A 25,803-nucleotide genomic window follows, 5' to 3' on the forward strand; every position below is an offset into this window, starting at 1 on the left:
GTGTGTGTGTGTGTGTGTGTGTGTGTGTGTGTGTGTGTGTGTGTGTGCGTGCAGAGGAGGGAATGGTGAAGGTGGGCTACACTGGGGAATGGATTAGAGCCAGAGAAACTAAGGGATTCAGGAGCCAAATTCTTCTAATTGTGACACTCAACTTCTATCTAAATGTTGGGTTAAAAGTAAAAAAAAAGCCAGAAAAACCCCCAAAACAAAAGTTACATTTTTTTTTCTCTTTTACTTTGTGTTCCAGAAGCAGCTAGGTGGAGCAATTTACCTTACATTCCCACTCACCCAAGTCCCTACTACTGCTTTCCATAAGCTCTGTGATACTAAACAACTCAAGTGAAGAAGAAAGAGTCAATGTAGGCTCTGGGGCTTTATATTTTTGGCAGGGAAGGAAGGAAATAAGCATTTATTAAGCACCTACGGTGTGCCTGGCCCTGTGCTAAGCACTTCCCAATTATCTCATTTGATCCTCACAACTGGGAGAGGTTAGTGATTATTACCCTGATTCTATAGATGAGGAAATTGCAGCTGGTAGGGTTAAGGGACATACCCAGAAGGTATCTACTATCTGAGGTCATATTTGAACTCAGGTTTTCTTGACTTCAGGCCTAGTGCTCTGTCTCCTGCACTGCCTTACCATAAGGTATTCTAGGAATCATTACAAATAAGTGTTAATCAGCACAATTTTATGTGGGGGTCACAGGGTCATGAATTTAGAGCACGGGGAGTCACTCACCAAGTCCACTTGAATTTTATAAAAGAGAAAACTAAGGCTCAGAGACGTGAAGTGATTTACCAAAGGTTACACGAGTACTAAGTGGAACTATAGATGAAACTGAGGTCCTCTACTTCCAAGTCCCATATTCTTTCCTCCACACCACACTGTCGGACTGGCATAGTAGGACCAAACTAGAGAATAGTCTATCTTCTCCTTTGGTAATTTGACAAGGAATGTCTATGAGTTCCATTTTTTGCCCAGGCAAGTCCACTGTGGTTCCCTGGGGTGTGGAGATGATGATGGTGGGTCTTTGGACTGTATTCCAGGACAACCCTATGCTGAGGCAAATTTAACAAGGCTAGAAATGTCTTTTATCTGATGATTAACTTAGCCAAATTCAGAAAAGCTCATTATTGTAAGGTTGGCTCTGGCGATAAGCATTTTCAGTCACTGTACTCACGAAGAGGCAAGGGGAGTTGTTATCTGCATTTTTGTAAGGTGGACCCACACTCATCCCCTAAGTCCTGAAGCCAGGGAACTCAAATCAATTCCTTGATTTTTGGCTCCTCCTCCGAGATCTCTAGTCAAGCCCTGAGCTGCTACCATTTTTTTTTATTCTCTGAAAAAGCCTGGAGAGAAACAGACATTAGTATGTGTGCTATCAATTTCTGTAGCATCTCATTGTATTGTGTAAATGTTCTAATCATCTCAATTACATAAAATGGAGAAATGAACATAGTTAATTTAAGTATGGAAGGCCAAAGTAGTAATCAATAGAGAGCAAGTTAGGGCTGGGCCCTCTGCTTCTTAGATTTTGACCATTAGGTCATGTTGAGTTCCTACAAATAATCATTATTTTGGTTTTGTGAAAAAGGACAGGGTAAATAATTGGGGACCAAAAATGAATTACTGTAGGGTTGGAAATCTATTTAGGGATATGAAGGTAGTTTCCATGCTTCTATTTCCTTCTTCACTACCTGTAAAAACCAAGAGGCTGTGACAGTCACTGCTACTGGGTATCCTACCTCACTCAACCAACATTTCATTTCATTCTTGGTCATAAGCAAACCCATTCTGAAAAAAACTGCAAAGACAACGATTTTCTTCTGTCTCTTCCACCTCCTTTTCTCTACTCCTCCCCTAGCCTTTGGTAATCATTTTTTCCTACCTCCTAGGTGATGACTTGGAGCAGTATTCTTATACAGAATGCAATTGAAAAAATTGAATTAATAATGATTCTGTGTTCCTCAGTGCATAAGGTAAGCTAATCTATGAGCTCCCAAGAGGAGATAATAATTCTTTTTTGGTAAATCTTTGCTTGCATTAAAGATATTCTTACCCTAAACAAAAAAAGTCAAGTAAATAAAGCATTTGTCTAACCATTAAGAAAATGCTGACTTTTAATGACCTCTGGAAAGCAAATCACTTAACTTCTGTGTGGTTTTATTTTATAAAGTGGTATGATAACACAAATTACATTAGGGACCAAGACCGCATGTTGACATGGTGTGCTATCATATACTTGTTCAAACAGCAAACAGAGACAAAGGAGCAAGCTCTGGTTTAATTATAAAAAAATTCAAGGTCATTTGGGACTACTAGGGCATATTTGAGTTCCTAAGATGTATGACTTGGGCAAAAGATTAAATGGACACAAAGATGGCTGGGATTTTCAGATTGAGGTAAACTTAACTGAAATGCGCAAAAAGATAATTCTGAAAATCTGCTGTTCATTCATTACAGCTTCAGAGTTTCAATTTTAATTACTTAAAAAATTCCCCCTAGCAGGTATACTTTCTGAATGACTATTGCCTCATCTTCTGATAAATAAAAAGTCTCAAACCCTTTGCTTGCCACAAGGATGGATAACTCTCAGTAGGCCTTAGAGTGCATCCCCTTTACCATTGAGAAATCAGAATGAAAAGAGAATTAACCAATGCAGAAATAGTTAAAATTGCTTTTGATTTCACACTGAATAGAACTAATGCTACAAAATCACTGGTTCAATTTGATGCTTGGAATATTTAAAGCATGTATGATCCATTTATGGGAAAAAAACAAGATAGGCTATTGTCTTAGATGTCTAGATTACATAAAATTTTGATGATTCTTCTACCAAGGCCATGAATTCAAGAAAACATAATATAGAGTAGCCTTAATATGCTATCAAGAACAATCAGGAACAATGCCTGCAAGTGACTGATCAAGCCAGAATTCAAAAGTAGTCTGGGATGGTTTTCAAAATGGATGGTCAATTTATAGGGCCATAGGGCTGAAGGGATCCATCAAGACAGCCTTTTCTTTCAGGTAGGAGGATGGCTAAGTGATCCCCCCCCCCAAAAAAAAAAATGGCTGCTGTTTTCCCTTTCTAGGAGATGTCTATCTTAGAGTTCTTTGGTTGTCAATGCCAGGATTTTATCACTTTTATTCTATGTCATACCTAATCTCAATCAAATCCTTCGAGGTAGGTTTATTTCTCTTATTTGGTCTTTATTTATGGAATAGAACTAGTTAAAACATTCCTCTTAATAATTCTCCCACCCCCATAAAATCTTCCAAAAATCCCTTAGGTATTTGAAGACAATTAAGCCAATCTTAGCTCTTTCTTCTCTCCAATTCCTCTAGACTTTCTCCTATAGATATTATTTTGTCACATTTTGGTCATTCTTCTTGGGTTAACTTTCTATTTGTAATGTCAGAACTGGAAACATTACTCATATAAGATCTGCACAGTACAGAGGACAAGGGAATTGCAACATACATCTCCCTTGGAAGGACAAAAAACTGAAATGAGCCTACCAAAATCTGAATGAATTCCAGCTCCCAATGATTCAATGAAGGCTATTTCATCTGTTTTTTTTTCTTTTACTTAGTGATTTTAGTGAAATGAAAAAAAGCTGAACAATGCACAGGGAGCAAGAGTTATCAGTGAATCTGTTCTTGGATCACAGTTTGACGCTGATTTAAAACAAAAGCTGCTTGCCCTGATTCCTATAACAGTGAAATGAGAATCTGAATTTATTATGTATTTCTGAGGATTCCCCCCTTCCCTCAACTTCTCCTCCCAAAGGCAAGTATTCAGGGGAAGTAATTAATTAAATGAGAAGCTGGATTTGGAAAAACCTTCTACTATGTTCAGGCTAATGGATCATTGAAAATTTCCTGTTGGGGTATGTGTGAGAGAGAATCTGCTTGCTAATTACCACCCTTGAAAAATCTAAGCAGCCAACAACCATTCTAATTTTTGCTAAGCAGCATGAAATATCACATCACGTTATATTATGTTATGTCAAATAACAAGATGTTCCTGGGGTAACATGACAAAACAATGTAGCTGGAAAAAAACAAATTAAAAAGCTAAGTGATACGCATATAATTTTGGGTGGTGCTGCAACAAGAAAAAAAGAGATGGGGATCACATGTAGTACAAGCCATTTAAAGGTTTTAATGTTGATACATTTTCTTAGGCATATCACTATAGCCACTCATTCATTCAACAAATATTTCCAAATATTCCTACAAGGTACAAGGTATCATGTTATAGGGTGGGTGGGACACGATGTCATAAAAGTCATGGGTTCTACCTGCATAAAATTAAGAATCCAGGAGAGATAGATATAAAAATAAATGGCCAAAGGGGCAGCTAGGTGGCGCTGTGAATAGAGCACAGGGCCTGGAATCAGGAGGACCCAACTTCAAATCTGGCCTCAACACTTAACACTTACTAGCCATGTGACCTTGGGCAAGTCACTTAATCCCAACTGCCCTGCCTTGCCCCCTCCAAAAAAAAAAGCAAAAAAAAAAAGTGGCCATAATACTAAGCAGAAGTAGAGAGGCTAGGGCCAGATTATTTTAGATCTTGAAAGCTAAGGAGTTTGTTTTTATTTGGCAGGCAAAGAAAACAAAGGCATATACATGACTAGAGTAGACCAGAAAGATAATCTGGTAGAAATGCATAAGATGGATTGGAGGGGTGAAATGTTGGAGGTGGGGAGCCTAGATGGGAGGCTGGTACAATAAAAGGCTTTATCTTTCACCTGCACAACTGCAATAGCCTCCTAATAGTTTCTTTACCTAGAGTGTCTCCCCTCTTGTTCTTCAAAGAGCTGCCAAATCAGACTCCTAGAGCACAAGTCTGACCATCTCACTACCCTGTTCCCTATTGTTTGTAAGATCAAACACAAATGCCTTTATTTGGCATTGAAAGCCCTTCCTAACCACCAGGTTCTACCTGCTCAATTTTATTGCACATTGCTTGCCTCACACACGATGTTTCATTTCTTGTCTTTGTGCCTTTGTGTAGGCTGGCCCCCAGGTCTAGGATGTACCCCTTTCTCACCTCTGTCTCTTCCAAGCTCTGGATTCCTTCAAAGCTCAGCTCCAGCGACTCATCTTACATAAGGCCTTTCCTAATCCAGGCTCTACCTCCTCCCTTCACCAGTTGCTAATTCTTCCCTGATGAAATGATCTTTTATTTTCTTCGTATATATTTTGCATATTTGTGTACATGTTATTTCCCCAAATGGAATGCAAGCTTCTTGAGAGGGGGTGCTTCATTTTTATCTCCGTATTGTCAGTTTGTGACACAGTAGACATTTAAGAAATTCTTAATTGATTGAGAGTCTAGGCATAAAGGGAAAACCAGTTAAAACAGCAAGATTTGAATAGGCATAAAAAGAAGCAAAGACACAGGAAAGACACTTTTAAAAGACTCTAGAGGAGCATTCTAAGTCCTGGTTGATAATGTGTATTTTCTACAGAGAATGTAGCATATTAAAGGCAGTCAGATTTCCCTTCTCTTACCTCCATTCATTCAAAATGCTAAATTCAACTAAAAAAAGTGTTAAACACCCTAAAGTCACTCTACTAGGTGTTGTGACAATACAAAATGCATAAGGTATAGTTTCTGTCCCTAAGCCACTTAAAATTCAATAAGTCTTTATTGTCTTCCCTATGTTCAGAAGCACTGTGCTAGGCACTGGCGGGGAGAGAGCTTCAAAGTTTAGACAGGACATGGTCCATGCTCTCCTGGAGCTAAAAGTTCAGTAGGGGAATATGATACATGCCTAAATAATCATATATGCTTTAATATTTCAAGGATCTGGGCAATTTCTCTAAGCATGTAGACTAAGAAGATGGATTTCATGAATTTTTGTAGCCAAAAATAAGTATCTAATGGTCAACCCTCTGGTGGTAGGAGCCTCTTTGAACCTAGCTATTTGTATAAAAGACCTATTGCCCAGCTCAAGCTTAAATTCTAGGAAAATTCTGCCAGGAAGTGTGTTTCACCACCTTGGTCTTCAAGAATCTTGGCCAGTTCCATAGTATGATACATCATCACAGATGTATCTAATGTATCTAATACAAAATAGGATTTTGATAACACGAGAAAAAAAAAGTAAAGTGATATGTGAGGTTGGGGAGTGGGGAGGAAAGGTCATTACTGCCTAGGGATGATCAAAGAACAAGGTAACAAGCGTTTATTAAGCACCTACTATGTGTCATGCACTGTGCTAAGCACTTTATGAATATCTCGTTTCATCCTCACAACAGGCTTACTGAATGGGGTGACATCTGAATTGGGATTTAAGGGATGGGTAAGAACTGAAGAGGTACTGGGTAGAGGAAGTGTTTCAGCTATGGGGAACATCATCAATCAAGGCAGAGAGGCAGGAAACAATGAGATATGTAAGGAGGAACGGCACATAGTTCAGTTTGCTGGAGTAGAGGGCTTTATGAAGGACTATAAGAGAAAAGGCAGGAAAGAGATACCTGGTTTTGGAGAACCTTCAATGGTAGGCAAAAGACTCTGAACCTTACTTGGTTGGTCAAAAGGAATCAACTATCTATGGGCTTTGAGTAAAGGACTGATACGTATAAAGAAGATTAGGCTAGTTGCTGAGCAAAGGACAGTTTGTTTAGAGGAGGGAAAGACTGGAGGTAGGAAAACCTGTTAGAAGAAGCTACTGCTGTAGTTTAGCCAGCTGATGAGAGCTTGCATGGGAATAGATTACTCTCTGCTTTAGAAATAGTATGGATGTAGAATTGTTGACAGAAATGCCATAGGGAAAGGGGTGCTGAATTCACAGGGGACCAGGGTTCAGGTCTCAGCTCTGACAGTTACTGGCCATGAGATCAGCAACAAACCCCTTACTCTCTTTTTGCCTCACTTTTTTTACTCGTGCTTCTACAAACTAAGCTATCTCTGTCAAGGGCACCGCCATTTCCCCAGTCTCTTAGGTTCACATGCCATCCTTGACTCCTTACCCTCCCTTCATACTATAAATACAATCCCATGCTGAATCTCACCATTTCTAACTTGACGACTCTCAGAGCTGACCTCTTCTCTTGATACTTGCATGGCCACCAACTTAGTTCAGACCATCATCATCTCTTGCCTAGATTATGGCAGTGACCTTTGAACTGGTTTCTCTATCTAAGCCTTTTTCTCCACTCCCATCATCTTCCACGTAGCTGCCAAAGTGACTGACAGGCAAAATACTGTATAGAGTCCTTAAGAGCAGCTGTGACTATGTTACTTCTCTATCCAATAAACTCAGGGGCTCCCTATTGCCTCTAGGATAAAAGATTCCTCTGTTAGGATTTTAAAGCTCTTCACTGGCCCAACCTATCTCTCCCACCTTGTCTGATATTACTCCCCTTTACTTCATGGTCCAGCCAAACTGGCCTTTCCATTTCCCACACATGGCAGGTACTCCATCTCTTTGCATTAGCTGTGCCCCAGGCCTGGAATGCATTCCCTCCTTGCCTTCCCTTTCTTGTAAGATGCAGTTCCAGTATCACCTTCCACAGCATTTCCTTCCCCCCATCCCCAAACCGGGAAGCTAGTGTCTTTTCTTCCTAACTACCTTGTACTTAACTAGCTTTTTTTTTTTTTTTTTGCCTTTTGGAGGGCAATTGGGGTTAAGTTACTTGCCCAAGGTTACACGGCTAGTTTTTTTGTGTGGGTGTTAAGTGTCTGAGGTCGAAACCGAACTCAGGTCCTCCTGACTCTGGGGCCGGCACTTTACTCACTGCGCCACCTAGCCGCCCCTTAACTAGCTTTTATTAAACATATTTTTGGGTTTATTCTGTTTACATTTATTCTCTCTATACTTATGGATGTACATGTTATTTCCCTCAGTAGGACATAAGCTCTTTGAGAAAAAGGATTTTTTTTTGGGTCATCATTTACTCAATGCCTAGGCTAATGAAATAGAGGAGGCATTTAATAAATGTGGATTGCTCTCTAGGCAGCAGGATATCTAACTACAAAATGAGGGTAATAATACTTTGGGCAGCTAGGTGGCGCAGTAGATAGAGTACTGGGCCTGCAGTCAGGAAGATTCATCTCGAGGTCAAATCTGACCTCAGACATATACTTGCTGCGTGAGCCTGGAAAAGTCACTTCACTCTGTTTTTGCCTCAGTTTTCTCACCTGTAAAATGAGCTGGAAAAGGAAATGGCAAAGAACTCCATTATCTCTGCCAAGAAAACCCCAAATGGGGTCATGAAGGATTGAGCACAACTAAAACGCTATCTACCTCACAAGGAAAAGAGACAAAGTGAAGTATTTGAAAGGCTACTGCATTTGTCAGGAAACATTGGGCTTGAATCTCTCCTGTGACACTAGATATATGATCACCTTTTTGAACCTCCTTTTCCTCATCAACAAAAAGAGAATTAATAATAGCACTTACTTCACAAGATTGTTAGTATCAAATAAGATAGTGTATGCAAAGTGCTCAGCAAATTTTAAAAGGTCACATAAATATTAGCTATTCTTATTAAGGAAGGTTGTAGATAAGCAATTTTAATAAACCTTAAGATGCTACATGAAGGTGAGTTATTAGTATTACTTGCAACTGAGTAATACATGAGGAAAAGGATAAAGGAAACACAAGTTTCCAAATATGGAAGACTGGGCAAACAACAGCAGTAATAAAATCAGAAGGATGAATAGTTAAAAAAAACCCCTCAGTTTTTAAAACATGGAGTTTAAGATATGGGTAGGGTATCCAAGTAGATATAAACTATAAGTGGCTTGGGATGTATGTCTGGTATCTGAAGAAAAGTTGAGTACAGAAATGCTGAAGATACAGTTTTGGAGATCGTGCACAGAAGATACAAATAAAGAGATAAGAGTGAATTAAGATTGGCAAGGGAGAGAAGGCAAAATAAGGGGAGAAGAGAGATGAGGATAAAACTCTGGGAAATACTCATCTTGAAGTGTTGGAAAGAGGTAAAGAACCCGTTGTAGGAGACAGAGAAGGTAGATTTACAAAAGCAGGCGGGAAATCTGCAAAGCATGTTTTTTATGGAAGCTAAGAGAGAAGAGACTACCAGAAGGAGAAGTCAGTAAATGGTATCAAATACTTACGAGAAGTCAAGAAAGATAAAGTGAATCTTAATCTTAACTTTTTTTTTTTTGGTAGGAGGAAGGCAGGGCAATTGCGGTTAAGTGACTTGCCCAAGGTCACACAGCTAGTAAGTGTTTCGTGTCTGAGGCTGAATTTGAACTCAGGTCCTCCCGATTCCAGGGCCAGTGCTCTATTCACTGCACCACCTAGTTGCCCTGAATATTTATCTTTAATCAATGAAAAAAGGCCACTGGTTTTGGCACTTAGAATATCACTTGTCAACTTTATAAGAGGAGAGCTTCAGCGGAATGGTAGAAAAAGAAGCTAGATTATAAAGCACTGAGGAGATATGAGTGTGTAGTGAGAAAGCAAAGGCATCAGGCATGAACAACTTTTTCAATAAGTGTGGCTGTGAAAGAGAGGAGAGACAGGTTGATGTGGTAGGAGAGAAAAGATAGGTGGCTTGAATAACCTCGACACAAAGTGGTTTGTAAAAAATATCACAAAGATGGTATTATCAACTGTCCCATGACCTCAGAGATGAAGGGAGCACCTTCTGGATGGGATGAACAAAAGGGATTCCTGAAGAAGGTGGAATTTGGGATGGGACCTGGAAGGACAGAAAGAGTTTCAAAAAACACAGATAGCTGGGTGAAGCATTTGAAGCAGAAGCCATGATATCAGTAGAAATATAAGGCAGGAATGAATAAAACATCAGAAATGGTATGGTACAGGGAAAAGACCACTGGGTTAAGCAGTTTGGTTCTACTCTTGGCTGTGCCATGGATTAGTGATGGTGCAACTGATGTAATAATTGAACTCCTCTGGGCCCCAGTTTCCCCATATGTAAAATGAGGGCTTTCAGCACTTCAAGTGCTAAAGGGAGGTTAAAATGAGTTACCTAAGATTTCTGAGCATTGGAGAGACATCATATTATATCTTTAGTGCTGTAGGGGACCTTAGAGGCAACCTAGCTCAGTCTCCTAATTTTACAGATGAGGAAACTGAGGCCCAAAGAGGTTATGTAATTTGCCCAAGGCCACAAAGGTAAGTGATAAGAAATTTGAACTCAGGTCTCCCTTATTCCAAGTACATAAAGCACATACATTTCCAAGCACTTTGAAAAGCTGTGTGGTGGTTGTGTGCAGGATCACTTTTTTTTCATCTTTTGTTTATTTATTTTTAGTTTTCAACATTCATTTCCACAAGATTTTGATTTACAAATTTTCTCCCTGTTTTTCCCCTACCTCCACCCCATAATAGCAGGCCTACTGAATACCCCTTCCCCCAATATGCTCTCTCTTATATCCTTCCCCTTTAATGCCCCCACCAACTTTCTAGGAGGGCAAAATGGATTTCTATGCCCCATTGCCTGTATATCTTATTTCCCAGTTGCGTGAAAAAAATTTTTTTTAACATTTATTTTAAAAATTTGATTTCCAGATTCTTTCAGTTCTTCCCTCCTCACCTACCCCTACTGGGAAGACAAGCAATTCAATATAGGTTGTTGATGTGTAGTTACGCAAAATGTTTCCATAGTAGTTATATAATGAAAGACTAACTATTTCCCTGCATCCTATCCTGGACCCCACTTACTCTATTTTCTACTTTAACCCTTTCCCTTTCCAAAGTATTTGCTTCTAACTACCCTTTCCCCCAATGTGCCCTCCCTTCTATCATCTCCCTTTTATCCCCTTCCCCCCTACTTTCCTGTAGGGTAAAGATACTCAATTAAGTGTGTATGTTATTTCCTCCTTACGCCAAATTCAATGAGAGTAAGGTTGACCCATTCCCTTTCACCTTCCTGTTCTTCCCCTTCATTGTGATAGTTTTCTCTTGCTTCTTTTATAGGAGATAATTTACCTTATTCTATCTCTCCCTTTCTCCTCCTCCCATTATATTCCTCTCTCACTTCTTAATTTTATTTTTTAGATATCATCCCTTCTTATTCAGCTAATCTTGTGACCTCTGTCTATGTATACATGTCACAGATATACACACACTCGCATATGTATTTATACACATATATACCCTCCTATACATACATACATACATACATACATACATATATATATATATACACACACACACATATATATTCCCTTCAACTATCCTCATACTGAGAAAAGTCTCATGAGTTACAATTATTGTTTTTCCATGTAGGAATGTAAATAGTTCAACTTTAATAAGTTCCTTATGATTTCTTTTTCCTGTTTACCTTCTCATGCTTCTCTTGCTTCTTGTAGTTGAAAGTCAAATTTTCTGTTCAGCTCTGGTTCTTTCATCAAGAATACTTTAAAGTCCTCTATTTCATTGAATAACCATATTTCCCCTGAAACACTATACTCAGTTTTACTGGGTAGGTGATTCTTGGTTTTAATCCTAGCTCCTTTGACCTCCAGAATATCATATTCCAAACCCTTTATTCCCTTAATGTAGAAGCTGCTAGATCTTGTGTTATCCTGATTGTGTTTCCACAATACTCAAATTGTTTCTTCCTGACAGCCTATAATATTTTCTCCTTGACCTGGGAACAATGAAATTTAGCTATGATATTACTAGGAGTTTTCTTTTTGAGATCTTTTTCAAGAGGTGATCAGTGAATTCTTTCCATTTCTATTTTGCCATCTGGTTCTAGAATATCAGGGCAAATTAACTGGAGAATTTCTTGAAGGATTTCTAGGCTCTTTTTTAGATCATGGCTTTCAGGTAGTCCAATAAATTTTAAATGATCTCTCTGGGATCTATTTTCCAGGTCAGTGATTTTTCCAATGAGATATTTCACATTGCCTTCTATTTTTTCATTTGTTTGGATCTGTTTTATAATATCTTGATTTCTCATAAAGTCATTAGATTCCATTTGTTCCAAACTAATTTTGAAGGAATTAATCTCTTCAGTGAGCTTTTGAAATTCCTTTTCCATCTGGCAAATTCGGCTTTTTAAGGCATTCTTCTCCTCCTTGGCTTTTTGGGCCTCTTTTGCCATTTGAGTTAGTCTATTTTTTAAGGAGTTATTTTCTTCAGTCAGGCTGGTGACTCTCTTTTCATGATTTTCTTGCATTGTTCTCATTTCTCTTCCCAATTTTTCCTCCACTTCTCTTACTTGATTTTCAAAATCCTCCTTGAGCTCCTCCATGACCTATAACCAGTTCATATTTTTCTTGGAAGCTTTTGATGCAGAAGTTTTGACTTTGTTGTCTTGTTCTGGTTCTGTGTTTTGATCCTTTTTTGTCCCCCAAAAAGATTCTATGATCTGATTGCACTTCTTTTGCTTGCTCATCTTGCCAGCCTATTACTTGACTTTTGAGCTCTTTGCCATGGTAGAACTCTGCTTCCAGAGTGGAGAGAGCTGTGTCCCAAAATGCTGGGGTTTTTGCAAATGCTGTCAGAGGTCTGGGGAGGGCACCCTCTCTACAGCCACCCCAAGTTCCGGCACACTGGCGTTTCTCACTCCAGGATCACCCCAAGACTGTGACCCAGATCCAAGCGGGTCAAAGCAAGAGTGATTACCCTCTGAATGGTTGCTTGGTTCCCCTATGATCTGCAGGCCAGGGGCTTCAGAGGCAGCCATGCAGCGGCAGCTGCAGCCATGCCTCTGCCACTTCTTGGGTGAGGGGCTGGACTGAGCTCTTCCATCACCTGGTTCCAACAGGGTCCCCCACTGACCTTTTGCTTTTTCTTTGTCCTTTGTATGTTGAGAAGTCTGGAAACCAACAGAGCTGCTGGTGATTCACTCTTCTTGAGTCTGCTCCAGCCAGTCTGTGCTGCTGGTTGGGGTGCCCCAGGACTGGGCCTGCACACCTCATGTGGGATAGACCCTTTCTGTTGGCCTGTCAGGCTGCCTTCAGTGGGAGATTTGTTTCTCTTTGTCACTTTGTGGGTTCTGTAGCTCTAAAATTTGTTTAGAGTCATGTTTTACAGGTATTGGAGATGTTTGGAGTGGAAGCTGAAGCAAGTTCCTGCTTTTACTCTGCCATCTTCACTCCACCCCCTAGATTTTTAAAAAAGATCTGCAGGATGATTTAGAGAAGAGACACTGGAGGGAAGGAGACTGGTTGGCAGGATATTATAAATGTCAAGGTGTAGGGCCTTTAATAAGAGCAGTAGGCATGGAAAGGGAAGAATGAATGACAAAGGTATTTTAAAGAAAAAATTCATAGAATTTGAGAACTGACTGGTCATGAAAGGTGAGAGAGTCAGAAGTCAATGGAGATTTTGAGGTTTTGAGCCTGAAGTGACTAGGATAATGGAGGCACCATTAACAGAAACAGTAAAATTAGATGGAAAAGTGGGCTTAAGGGAAAGGAAGATGAAGGAAAATGAGGACTTTGGTTTTAGACATGTTGATTTTGAAGTATTGCCAAGACTTGCAGGTAAATGTGTCAAGCAGAGGCAGCTGAAAACAAAGGGCTGGTATTTAGGAGAAAGGTCAGTGCTGAATATATGGTATTGGGAGTCATCTAAATAGAGGCAACAGTTGAAATGATGGGGGTGAATAAGAGTAAGTGCACAGAGAAGGAAGAAAAAAGAGTCCAGAATAAAGCCTCAGGGGAAAAATCACATTTAGGCTGGGGAAGGAGAAAGAGGAGTCAGCAAAGGATCACTTAAGAAATAACTACAAAGTGTTTGGCCTCCTCCAGAAGACACGCAAGGTAAAAGCTTCTGCCTTTCTGGCTTAGCCTGATATAGGTTTAATATCCCTGGTCCATTAGTGGTTCTTAAGGGCCACTTTGCATTATGAACGTTAATGTGCACTTGGGCTAATGTAGACTCCTAAGTGATATTCCAAAAGCTTAGGATAAGAAATGAATAGGCCTAAAGGTTCAATGGCCAACCTCGTGGTCTACCTAATTACATCGCTAGCCAATCCCATACCTCAGTGGTATACCACCCAGACCTCTATTTCTGCATTTTCTTCTTCAGTCCTCTCCTCCCATCTATTTTACTTTATTAGCCTGGCATTTTCCACTTCATTGAATTGAGGTCATTCTAAAAAAAAAATGTGCCATGTGACGATTATTTGTTTCTCTATTTATGCATTGCAATTTCTCTTTCTATGTCTCCTTTCCCCACCACAAATCTCTGAAGTAATTTTGCATCTTTATTTTTTAAATATATTCAGTTCTTCAATTCTTACCTGTTGTAGTATATCAACTTCGATTTGGCCTTCCTTGCCTCTTTTCAGCCTTGATTCTGCAGTTACTCAGTCACTGCCTCCCCCGCTCCCGAATCCTAAGACGTTTACCACTCTGCCTTCTCTCCATCTATCCCCCACCTGTCAAACTCAGGTGGAGAAATTCTTGCAGCTGTTTTGTTCCAGTTAATTAAAAATTTATGCCATCAACAGTGACTTTACTATTGAAAAGAATCCTTTAAATTTGACAACTGACATATTAAGGGCTCTATTGATACAAAATAGGTAGCTAGGAGGCACAATGGATATAGATCTCAAACTTTGGAGTCAGGGAAAACCTGAATTCAAATCCTGCCTCTGACAGTTCCTAGCTGTGTGATGCTGGGCAAGTCACTTAACCGCCGTGCTTCAATTTCCTCTACTGTAAAATGGGAATAATAACAGTACCTACCCTCCTAGGGCTGCTGTGAAGATCAAATGATTTAGCATATCTGAAGTACTTTGGGAATACATAAATGTATGTGTAAACACACACACACTTTTATCCCAGAAAATCAGAAACTGCAAGTATTTTGTCCCCATGTTACAGATTGGTGATCAGTGGCTCAGAAAGGTTAAGTGAAACCAAATCTTCTGATTCCATAGACTATGTTTTTTTTTTTCCCCATTTCCATTATAAGTTGTTCCGTGGGTCTCCTCTAAGAGAATGGGGGCTCTTTGAAGAAAAGGACTATTTCATTCTTTGAAGTGAGTGCTTAATAAATGCTAGCGTACTGACTATAAGAGCTTAATAAATGATTGCTGACAATGTGCTTGGTGCTGGGGATAGAAACAAAAGGCAAATACAGTCCCTGCCCTTAATGAGGTCACTTTCTAATTGGTAGGGTTTAATAAATGCTTATTGATTAATTGGATCATGGAGTTATTACAAAAGTTCTGCAAATCCACATGTGCCACCAAGCATTGTCATCTTGATTCTTATTTAGCTTCAACAAATTATGCAGTGTGACTCAGAGTAATAAATAAGCAAACATACCTTCTGCAGACTGAATGTCTCACACATATGTATTATCCCATTACAATTTTTCAAATATACATACATATATATATATATATATATATACTGTTATCGTTAATAAAAAACAAATTCATTTAAAATTACAGAATTCATTGTGCCTTTTGTCAACATGCATTTTCTAAGTAATCGGATTTAGTACAAATACTGTCATTCATTTAACTGGGAAGATGATTACAAAGAAGGAAACAATCCCTACTCACAAGGAACTTACATTCTAATGGGGAAGACAAAAGCATATAGATAAATATGTACAAAATAAATACACCCCCCCCCCCAAACATATAGAGTGTAGCCAGCATTAGGTAGTTTGGTAAGAAGGGCACTAGCAGTTGGAGGGATCTGGAAAGGCTTTATGGAGAAGATGGTCTCTGAGCCTTAACTTACAGGAAGAGAAGGCGTCTACGAGGTGAACATAAGGAGAAAGAACTCTGTAGGCATGGGGGAAGGCCAATGTAAAGGCATAGGAATGAGTCTTTTACTTGTGAGGGACAGAGAGTAGGCCAATATGGTAAAGTCCAAATGAGAGTGGGGCCATGTTGTTTATGATTTTAAAAGCCAAACAGAGGAATTTAGGTTTTATTTCAGAGGCAAAGGGGAGACAGGAGAATTAGTAGAGAAGAGGAGACACATGGTCAAATCTCAAGGAAAGGAAAATTAGAGAGGTGGTAGTGTAGGATGGACTGGAGTGAGAAGAGACTTAGAGGCAAAGGATTTCATTCTAATGATTAATTTCTACTAAAAAATGGAAGCTGTATTAAGTAACTTTACTAGTTGAGTTATATAAACTCAGGGGACCAGCAAGGTTGATTTCCCCCTCACTGTGTATTCCTAGGGCAATCACTACATGATCAGAGGACCAAAAAAGATTATACAGAGAATACTCTTTCAACTCCACCCTTTTGGAATCCCTGGCCCTACGTCTGGCCTCAGCAAAAGCACCTCCTTCTAGAGGAAGCCATTCCTCCTGATCACCCCTATCCTTTCCCCTCCTCCTCCAGTTTCTAAAGTCTTCTCCAAAGTTACCTTGTATCTACTTTATATGTATTTTATATTTCCTTCTATAGGTATCTGGCATGTGTCTCTATAGGTACATGCTGTCTCCTGTCAGTTCCTAGCAGGTAGGAGGCATGTTTCTTTTGTCTTAGTCCCCACTGCTTAAGCACAGTGATTGGCACATAGCAGGTACCTAATGAATTAATGAAAAAATATTTATTAAGCATTTATTATGTGTCAGGCACCACGTTAAATGTTGGGAATGCAAACACAAGCAAGCAAGACAGTCTCTGCCCTTATGAAATTTAGATTATGGGGTGGCTAGGTGGTGCAGTGAATAGAACACCCGTCCTGGAGTCAGGAGGACCTGAGTTTAAATCTGACCTCAGACACTTAACACAAAACTAGCCATGTGACGTTGGGCAAGTCACTTAGCACTAATTGCCCTACCTTCCCCCCTCCAAAAAATTTTTTAGATTATTAGGGGTAGATAGAAGAATGGTTTCCAAGAAGAGGTGTGTTGACCTGGGAAGTCACAGGAATGATGACTGAAGTCATAGGGCAATTATTTGATATGTCCTGCGGGTAAAGTGGAAGATAGACAATGCTTAAATGACAGGAATCAAAGAGAATCACAAAAGGAAAGAATCATATCATAAAGTACAGATACAGAAGCTTCTGACAATGGGGCCACTAGAGGTACATAAAAAAAAGCAGGATTTGACTGCTACAGGGAGGTGACAAAGGCCTGTCTGTCTCATCAACAAGAGGATCGTAAATTGAGAGCTGGAAGGGATTTTATAAGTCATAGTTGAGGAAACTGAGGCCCCCAAAAATGAAGTGACTAACCCAGGGTTCTATAGTAAGCATCTCAAGTAGGACCTGAACCCAGGTCTTGCTGACAAAGAAGCTGACACCCTATCTAACATGCCTTAAGTCCTCTCTGTAGCCTGGGCAGTGGGCTTGTTTTTAGACATATTTTCAGAGAAAACTTTGGAGGGATGGTGTAGTATATTTTTGAGGCAATGGTAAAAGTTTTAATTTTATGAGCTGGGCTCCTTTTGTTCTTCCCTATGGTGGGCAAAAAGGTAGCTAAGCAAGTACTTAGGAATACGGGTCAAAGCCAAGGCCAGTCAATCATTTGGGTATTTTTTGGTGGGCTAAAAATGAGCTCAGGACTGTAGAACAGGTGAAAGAGTATGGCCTTACATTGGCAGATCCCAAATCTCTAAGTAGGCATTTTGAGACAAACAGTAACTTACTACATGGCCCCAGAGGAGGAAGAGTTATTAATGCAGTTGTACTCAGTGAAACTTTAGCGCCTACTCATTCCCCCACCATTCTTTTTCTTTTCCTCTCCTTTTTAAAAATTAATTTTTTAAAGTAACAAAAATCTACTTTCTCTCTTTTTCACTTCACCTTCACACACTGAGATAAAAATAAAAACAAAAACCCCTTGTAACAAATATGCATAGTAAAACAAAACAAATTTCTACATTGGCCATGACTAAAAAAATGTGTCATTCTGTGTCCCGAGTTAATCACCTCTCTAACAGGTGGGTAGTATGCCTCATCATCACATGCTTTTCAAAGTCACTGATCATGAGGGCTAGAAGAGACCAGACCGATCATCAGGTCCCACCTCCTCATTTTACAAATGAGGAAACTGAGGCCCATGGATATGAAGTGATACATCCAGAAGAGATGTGGGTTTGTGCTGAGTTATTAACACTTTAATACTACCTCATTTTTGATCAATTGCACTTAATTTTTGGGACAGTCCATGGTGTTAGAACAGTCTTTGTCCTAAGTAAATCCAACTGAATAATACAGATAATAGCTCACATTTATATAGTGCTATAAGATTTGCAAAGCATTTTACATATATTATCTCATTTGATCCTCACAACTCTGAGAAGTAGATGCTATTATAATCCCCTTCTTACAGTTGAGGAAATTGAGGCAGACATAGGCTAAGTAATGTTCATGGGATCACACTGCTAGTAAGTGTGTGGCAGGATTTAATTCTGGTCTTTCTGACTCCAAAGTCCACCCTTGTATCAACTACATATGTTTTGTCAACTACATATCTTTGTCCATTGGTATTATCAGGCCCTAACCTACTTAGCTCTTTGGTGCAGAGCTAGCAAGTCAAGAGAGTAAGGAAAAATTTACTACCTATTCTCATGACCTAGTTGTTTAATAATCTGATTGGGGGTTAGATGGTTCCTTTACATGGGTAGCTATCTGGAGTAGCAGCTATTTATTCTCTATCACTCCTCTCTTTAAAAAAAATTTCTCCTTTTCTGCTTTCTCTGTCTTTAACTCCATTACAAAATGTGTGTGTGCAGTTTTTTAAACTGGATCTGTGATTTCAATAGCGTGACAAATTTCTACTACCAGTGAAGACTGGTAGTTTCTCAGCAATTTATAGTTTTAGAGAGTTGAAAATATTAATATTTATTTGAAATTGTTTTTTATATGGTCTCTTTGTTTTAATTCAATAAATGTTTATTAAGCACCTACTATGTGTAAGGCATTGGAGAAGATGATAAACCACTCTAATATCTTTGCCAAGAAAACCCCATGGACAGTTGGTACCTCATAACCCTTTGTTTAATATCAAATAGTCAAATCACAATGGCATGCATTATTGTAACTGGCAACATCTCTGACATCTATCTCTCTAAACCCACTGCTCTTTTACAGAACTCTGACCTCTACTCTGGAGTCAGTTCATATTGAACAAAAACAAAACAGCATCCAGTGCACTGATATGGATAAAATGAGTCATCCAGAGATACAATCTGGGCCGAGGTGCTGTGGTGGAACATGGGCAGCAGCGGTCAGCAGGTTTTCAACCCTTTATCAGCTGACCTGTCACACCAAAATATTGCTTCTTCTACTTAATGCTTCCCGATAACAGTGTTTGAGAGAACACTTTCTAGCAATTCCAAATCTTGTTTCCTCAGTGGAAACCTTGTTCTCAGAAATCCTAGAGAGCTAGAATTTCATGTGAGCGAACTGACTCATTTTGGGTTCCATGGCTCTAAGTAAGAGATCTTAGTGAGAGAGGCTGTCACAGTGGGATAGAAGTAGAGCTAGAAGGGTTGGCAGAGCTCACCTAGTCCAACCCTTCTTCTTACAGGTGAGGAAGGCAAGGCCCACGGAGAGGCTAAGTGATTTATTTGACTGATGTCCCACAGCTCTACACGTGGCCAAGTTGGAGATCTGAACCCAAGTCCTCTGCCTCCATGTCTAGCAACACAAGGTTAATATATTTACTTGTATTTTCATTTCTCTTATCCCATTTTCTTCCTGTTCCTTCACTCAACTCAGCCATGCAATCTGATGCTGATGATAATAATCATAGCTGTCTACTCTATGGCACTTTAAGGTCATCAAAGTGTTCCTTGAGGTCAGACGCTATCATTGTATTTGTCTCTGTAACTCCACAGAACCCAGCACACAGCACCTGACACATATTAGATGCTTAACAAATTCTTATAAGTGATTTGCATTTATTACTTCTTTTTATCCCCACAATACCACGTGAAGGAGGCACTATTATCATGCTCATTTTAATGATTAGGAAAGTGAGGCTTAGAAAGACTACATGAGTCGCCTAGGTCACAAAGCTTGTAAGTGTCCAGGGTGGGACTGGGACCCTGGTTCTTTCTGACTCTACATCTAGTACTGAATACTCTAGTAGACGATACGGAGGTAGCTATGGCATCACAGCCACTAATGAAAAACAACTTTACACCCTTGACAGGTGTACCGAAAGTCAGTCACACTATTTCACAAATCCCTGCTGTCAAAGGATAAAAGGGAAGAAGCACCTTTGGTAAAGAACCTAAACATCCCACCAGAAAGTCCCAAATAACCCCAAAAACTGAGAATAAAACTACCAAAAGCCAACAGAGAGTAACAGGCATTACTTCCAGCCCACGTTTGTTCATCTATAAAAAGCTAACTAAAAAAAAACCCTCATACATGAAATCTAACCATCATTTCACATATTTCCTGTTCTTGTACAGCTCATAAAAATGTTTCTGAGGCTTTCCCTGGCTCATGTACAATGATGGGAAGGGGGCGGAGGGAGGAGGAAGAGAGAGGAAAGGAAATGCAACAGATGGACTACCATCCTCTCTTACAGTAATTCATCTTTGCTGGATGGGCAATATTTCAACTATTTTCAGATATGCCAATCGCTTATTGCTGCCCAAGAACAATGGAAACGAGACTCTTCAGAAAATTAAAAACAAAAACAACTCACACACTTTGAGCACTGTTTACCACTGTCTATTTCTGTTGTTTCTAAAAGAGATCACCTCAGCTCCCCTCTGACCCTCCCCAAACTGACTTCACAAGAAGCTAATCTTGCACTGATTTAGGGCTGACAGGTGGTACATGCATAATTAAAGATGACCTAACACAGAATGCTCTCATTCCTGGCATATTATCAGACACTTAAGCAAAGCAATTATCAGTAGGCAATCTTTTCTGTCAACAGAGGGAGAGAGAGAGAGAAATGCAGCATTGGCACCAGTACTAGGATTTGGGCAAGGGTTTCTTAAGGAAGGTTTTCAAATACTTGAACATTTGATAGATAAACTCTAAATCACTTTAAAATGCACATCTTTGTCACCTAACAGCCATCTACTTTTCTTCTTTTCCTGAAGGGTCACATTTCAATATTTATCACAACAGCAAAACTGAGGTATCACCCGAGACCCGGGTGCAAGACGACAAAGAAATCTTTTAATTTTTCTGCCATAGCACATCAGGTCAGCCTTATAAGGTTCAAGAGAAATAGGTGAGATCTTGACTTAAAAAAACAAAGCGGGTTAAAAATCTCCCACGATGATTTCCCCTGAAATGTTGCAACATCTTACAGAGATGTATTGATCTATAAAACTTCACTCTGAAAAGAAGCAGGAACTAAACCTAAATGGTTTGGGAAAACTTTCTTTTTCCCATACTGAAGAAAGAAATATTAATTTGCAAGAGAATGATCTTGACAGAAATGATTTCATGTTTCAAGTGTTGGGGGATGGGGAGAGAAAAGAACACATTTCTAAAAGTACAGTATTTTGGTAAATTACAGTGCATGTATTTTATGTATTTTACCCAAATGAATGCATTTTAGCTCCCCCTAGAATGGAAATTGCTTTAATGTTATATAGTAAGACAAGTGTTTTGCTTTCTTTCTTCTTTTTTTTTTTTAAAAGTGCTTTAGAAGTTAATGGATTTCTGAAGCCCATATAAATAAATCTGCCTTCCATGAGACTGGGCTTTATAAGAACAGAACTTCACAATGCTTGTGGTGTGTATTTTCTTGAATTTCATAAGAGATCCTATTGTTTAAATTCTTATATCCTTATGTCATCTGTGAATAAATGGCCTCATTGTTCATCTGAACATGTCTTTATAGGAACTCTGGTTCTGGGGCTTGTACTGTTGGTTTACATTTTTTTTCCTTATCAAGTCAGAACAAAAGTCTCTTTTACTCTATCATTGGGAACTCCATGCAAATGGTCATTTGGGGCAGCAGTTTGTCAGTTAAGTAACACTGAAATGATAAATGCAAATGGAACACAAAAGTTAATGGGATAACATCTAATAAATAAATCAAGATTTTTAGGAAAAGTTTCCACCATGACAAACTTAAAAGTATTACATTATGAGGGATTAATGTGACAATCCATTAAAAAGGAGAATCTATTGGAACCTAAAGACCAAGTATTCTTCTCCAAATATTTTTGCTTAGGAAATACTCCCTTTCAGATCTGAAATTAAAATATAAGCAGTCTTTGGTGAGCCAGAACCAGTTACTGGGTAGGGTGGAGAGGAAGACAATCTTGGGAGATTTGGGCAGGTCTCAAAGCTTGAATTTGCTGTATTTCTTAGGGAGATGAATAATTTCTAAGCAAATATTCACAATTCTTTTTGGACCTTTTTTTCCCCTAAAGTGCTCTCTCCCTCCTTCCCTCCAAACACAGTACATGAAAAGAAAAAGAACACAGCTAGACTGTTTGGTAGATAGGCAGAACAAAGAATCTCTATAGAATAGAGGAAGATGCCTGTATTGTAGAATCAAATGTATAGAATCAGCTCCATTTTAGATATTGCTAAATTCTGTACCATGAGGATTGAATACAGAGGAAGTCAAGGACATGGTTTGAGAGAATGGAAGTACCAAATGCTCAGGGGAAAAAAAGGATATGTTTCATGTGGCTTGATCAAACAAACAAATAAACACAAAAAACAGCAGGTAGCTTTCTGTAGTTGAGGGGCTAATAAACAAGTTAGGTTAGAAAGAAACAATGCAGATTTCCTACACATTGTATGCACATATATTCAATTGTACTTAGTGGGAGAATGCTGTTTCATTGATGCAGTACATTGGAGCAAGGTGAAAAAAAAAGTGGAATTCTGCAATTTATATGAAGTTACCCTTATTTTCTCCATAAGAAAAAGCACCTGATTTTCCTTTCAAGATAGGGAAAGGGGAGATTGTTTTCCTTAATTTCTTGCTGTCCACAGGCTGAGCTGCATTTTTTCCTATCAATACCACTAACATAAATCTATTTAACAATGCATTTTGCCTATAGATGCTAAACAATGTACACAGCCAGCAATTTTTGAGAGAAGGGGGCGAGCATACACTGGAGTAAGAAATACTAACTTTGGTGCTAATAAATGGTTTCTGATGCCTATTCTCAAACCTGATTTCCAAGTTAAGTGTGCCTTTTAATTTTGTTGTGTTAGTTTTACTTTATTCAACCAACTATAATTATGGCAAAAAAGCAACAAGTATGAGATGATTCTATGATTCCAATTATATATGTAAAAATGCTTTTAGAAACCACAGCAAGGTACTGTTATTGCTGTAATATTATCTATCTGAGTCTCCTATACCAGACAGGCTGCTTAAAACCTTGCCATTTAGGATTTCACGTAAATGCATCATGTTTGTCCTGGAATGCTGTGGAAGGAAAGCCAACTATATTCCCTGTTGCCTCTTTACTGGGGCTTTGAGTAATGTTGACTTTAGAGTGTAAAACCTATTTAAGAAAGCCCAAAGTGATATGATTTCAGATGTGCCTTCAGAACCACAGAGTACCTGTGCTGCCTGGAAGAAGGTGTTTGCTTGCTCTGTGGTGAAGGGCTGACCCTTGAGCATCTTTTAAAGAGCTCTCTCATCTTTTTCAGCAAACAGGAGTTAAAACTAGAATGAAGAAGCTCATTGGCATATTTTGCCCCAGACTCAAGCCACAGTATTTTTTCCTTATAACACATACGCAAAGATACAACAAATAAGGTTTTCCCTCATTTTCACTGTTAGGGGAAAAAAGAGGCATTCTTGAATGACCCCCTCCCTCACAACAATAAGCCACCCACAATGAGTCAAATGCTGAGCAAGGGGCAAAGCGGAGAACTTGTGGTCCTCCAAGCACAAAATTAAATGCTAAGTGCTGGTTCAATTCACTTTCCCTTGGGGAAGGAGAGTTGTGGGAGGGAAAGAGTGATGGGGGGAAGGCAGACTGGTTGATGTTCTTGTCAAGACAAGGTTCCACCAACAAAAACCTCTTAGAAAGAATGGTGGTGAAATCCTCCTAGTTGATCATGGTCCCTCACATCAGGAGTCAAGAATAAAAGGAAGCTTGTATTTTAATGCCTGGCATCACACCACAACAAATAGCTAGAGGGTAAAAAACCCAACTAACTCGTCTTCTGAAATCAACATTAAGCCTCCTTACTATCCAAAGTCGCCAAAGAGACATCTTTTGCTTTTCCATGTACAGATCTGTAACTTCTATAAACTAATTAGCAAAGGCAGACATAACCAAAAAAGAAAAAAAAAAGAAAGCAAAGCATGATAGAAACCACTGATTCCTAACCCTGAAGCCAGTTGTACTGTAATATCTTCTGCTTTGTGCTGACAACCTTTTCTTTCCTCCACTCATTCAGACACAATGCCTTCAGGTCTGTCTAAGTAATGTAATTTACTGGAGTGGAATTCCCTTGATACCTTCTGCAGCACTCAGTGACAGTATCATTTATACTCTACACTGTCATGCCATGACACTGATACATCGGCTTTCATCCCTCATTCACTGCAGAGTGTGCAATTTCACCTTCTATTGTGCCCTTCTGTTGAGTGCGTGTACAAATTTACTTCATTCATCCCTAATTACAAACCTCGGCTGAAATGCTCTCATTAGATTTTTATTTCTCACTCCAAATGTCAATCTTATTGAAAATTCTGATTTTCTTGAAGATTCATCCATTAGCAATAAACTCTAAAGGCATTCCGTGACTGAGTACATTAAACCAGCAGTGCGGACATGCACTTAAAATACATCATTAGAGTAAATCTCCATTGCTAATGCTTTGCATTATTCAACTAAAGTAATAATGAGCCAACACTGGCCAGTAGCCTCAACAGCACATGAAAGACATAGGTTAAAATCAGCTATAATGCTAGAATCAGCACACGCCATATCAGGGGGATGTGTTTCAAAACCTCAATCATTCCTTATGAAGGGGTAGGAGGGAATTACAGTCACAGTCCAATTTATCACCTTCTCCAGTGCCCATGATTTTTCTCAGTAACTCCAGTCTGTGGCAAAGTGCAATGAGTCAGTTTTTCTATACTCGAAGACAATTCTTATGGGGTTTTGGAGCTGCATGTATTGCCAGGAACTCTGCAAGGTAACTGGAATGGATGTCTGCACATTAGGTAACCAGGATAACCATTTAACCCTTTAAGTGTTTATAAACAGAGAAAGTGGAGGTAGCATTTAAATAACTAAATGAGTGGAGATTTGGTCTGATTTTAATAAAAAAGATTTTGTTGACATAGATGACCTGGAAAACTGCCAAATGTCTGACTGACTGATAGAAAAAAACCAGAACAAATGGCAATGGTGCTGTCACCAAGAACTTCATGTCATGAGCTATGTCTGAGACTGAGAAAGAAGGCCAACTCATGAAAAGGAGAACTGGAGAGAAATATTAAACCCAAATTTTATAAATGTGTTTCCAAAAAAGTCTTTTTTTCTTATTATAATAAATTATATTGCATTGAAAGGTACTTATCATAACCATTTAACATTTGCATTTCATTTGAATCTTTGTAAAGTGCTGTTATTTGTTGTCTTTTATTTCTCATCAATTGTCTATCGAGGCTCAAATAAGATACAGGAGTTGTTTTATTGTTCAATAAAGAAAGAGAGTCCCAGGAGAGCCGAGGGGCATTTTCCAGGTCATGCAGTAAGTGAAGAGTAGCCCATTGCCTTGAATACAGTAGGTACTTTCTCTATGTCTTTTGGGTTAAATGGAAATGAACAGTAGAGACTGCACTGAGCTCTGAGGCTTTCCTGTGTTGAACACAGTGGTTATGCTTTTCAAAAAACAAAGCCAACTCTTCCAATCCTCTTGAATTATTGAGTGTTCAACCTATTTATTAGTACGAAAAGAACCCTTCCATTGGAAGAGAGAATCATTT

The 25,803-nt window shown here is 39.1% G+C and overlaps 1 protein-coding gene and 1 long non-coding RNA gene across 7 annotated transcripts in view; one reads left to right on the plus strand and one right to left on the minus strand.

The window, feature by feature from the left end:
- BACH2 (BTB domain and CNC homolog 2) overlaps positions 1-25,803 on the minus strand; it is a 429,780-nt gene that overhangs the window by 137,548 nt on the left and 266,429 nt on the right. The gene's annotated exons all lie outside the window — the stretch shown is intronic.
- The window catches only part of LOC138143862 (uncharacterized), an 83,878-nt gene that overhangs the window by 51,180 nt on the left and 6,895 nt on the right, over positions 1-25,803 (plus strand). The window contains exons 2-4 of one of the 2 annotated variants that reach the window (XR_011163811.1): positions 1,897-1,980; positions 19,435-19,557; positions 20,972-21,615. This is a non-coding gene — a long non-coding RNA (uncharacterized lncRNA). The remainder of the gene's footprint in view (positions 1-1,896; positions 1,981-19,434; positions 19,558-20,971; positions 21,616-25,803) is intronic. The other variant, XR_011163810.1, reaches the window with a different exon arrangement.

Source organism: Petaurus breviceps, unplaced genomic scaffold (assembly GCF_028583685.1).
Source record: "Petaurus breviceps papuanus isolate PSGF00001 unplaced genomic scaffold, PetGlider_PUasm1.0 90667, whole genome shotgun sequence".
Lineage (NCBI taxonomy): Eukaryota > Metazoa > Chordata > Mammalia > Diprotodontia > Petauridae > Petaurus > Petaurus breviceps.